Below are 1,629 nucleotides of genomic sequence, written 5' to 3' on the forward strand. Positions count from 1 at the left end.
GGGAGCTGAGAAAGGGAGGGGGAGCGTGTGTATGTACATACATCTGTGCACCCACCCGGCTGTTTGCATCTCGGGGCTTGTGCACGCGTGTGTGCACACGGGTGCCTCTGTGCACTTGTGCTTGTGCACACGTGCCACTGTGCATATGCAGGTGTGTGCGCTTGTGTCTGTGCACACCGGTCTTTGTGTACGTGTGAGCGTGTACGGCCCCCACGCGGCTGGACAGCAGCTCCCTTGTCCCCGTTAGCGGCCGGGGGCTGCAGTGGCCGGAGCCCCAGCTTCCAGATGCCCGGTGCCCTGCCTGGCTCCGGGGTGAAAGAACCAGCCCCGGGGAACAGCCCGACTCGCTTTCTGCGCCTGGGAATTGGCTCCAGGGAAGCTCCTGCCGGGAGGCGACTCAGCTGGTGGCCCGAGCGAGCCCCCGGGTGTTTGCTCTGGGCACCCCTCCCTCTGCCGGGCAGCAGCATGGCACCGTGCAGGCAGCTGGAGCGGGCCAGGCGGGTTCGCGGAGGGGCTGCGGGTGGAGGGGCCATCCCTGGACAGGGAGCTCGGGCAGGCCGGGGCACCCAGAGCATGAGGGGCTGCAGCCAGTGGACACACCACGCTGGGGTGAATAGACCCCATTTGGGGGGAGAAGGAGGGAAAGTCCCTAGTGTGCCCCCTCCCCCGCCTGCCAGCCTATTACATCGGCCCAGGGCTCCCTCTGCTGGCCAGAAAGGGACGTGCATCCCCCCCACCCTAGAGCAGCCTGGCTCTGGGGCCTTTCCGTGGTGCTGCTGGGTTACGGGGGGGTTCCTATGGAGACCCCCAGGATGCTGCAGTGAGGACAAAGGAACATGCAGCCGCCCGGGGACCCTCTGGCAGGTCGAGGGGACCCCGGCTCTACTCTGGTGCCACGCTGGGCTCCAGCTCCCCCCGCCCCACCCCGAAGCTGGGCTCTGTCGGCCTCCCCAAAGCAGCTGGTGCTAGCCAGCCAGAGAGCGGACGGGCCATGGAGACTGAGCCCCCAGGAGTAGCTGCCGCACCCCCAGAGGTGGCTGCATTTTAGCAGGGCCGTGGCACAAGCCAAATACAGGGACAGGGCCCAGCCCCCTCACTCCCTCCATCAGCTCCCGCCGGTGCCCCTCAGTCCTGACCCACAGGCCCTTTTGCTAGCCCAGCCCTGGGCTCCTCTTGAGCACAGACGGGCCCGCTGGCTGAAGGACTCGTGGGTTAGTGAGTCACCCAAACAGCCACTAGCAACAGGAGCCTGAGACCCGCCAAACCCATTCCACCCGGCCTCTGCAGGGGGCTTGCTCCCCTTCCCCGAGGGGACAGGTCAGCGCACACCAAAGTGTGCAAATACCCACACAGGCACTCACAGTAATACACTCATGCATGATTGCACACACACACAAGCGTGCACATGCAGGAATACACAGGCGTGCACACACACTCATACAGACACACACATGTGCACACACATGCAGGAATACACACACGTGTGCACACACATACATAGGCACTTACACACACATGCACACATGTGCAGGAATACACACATGAGTGCACACACATGCAAAGGCACTCACACACATGTGTGCACACATGCAGGAATACACACGTGTGCACACACACGCATACAGAGGC

The sequence above is a fragment of the Terrapene carolina genome, unplaced genomic scaffold (genome assembly GCF_002925995.2).
Source record: "Terrapene carolina triunguis isolate 2854851 unplaced genomic scaffold, T_m_triunguis-2.0 Scaffold62, whole genome shotgun sequence".
Lineage (NCBI taxonomy): Eukaryota > Metazoa > Chordata > Testudines > Emydidae > Terrapene > Terrapene triunguis.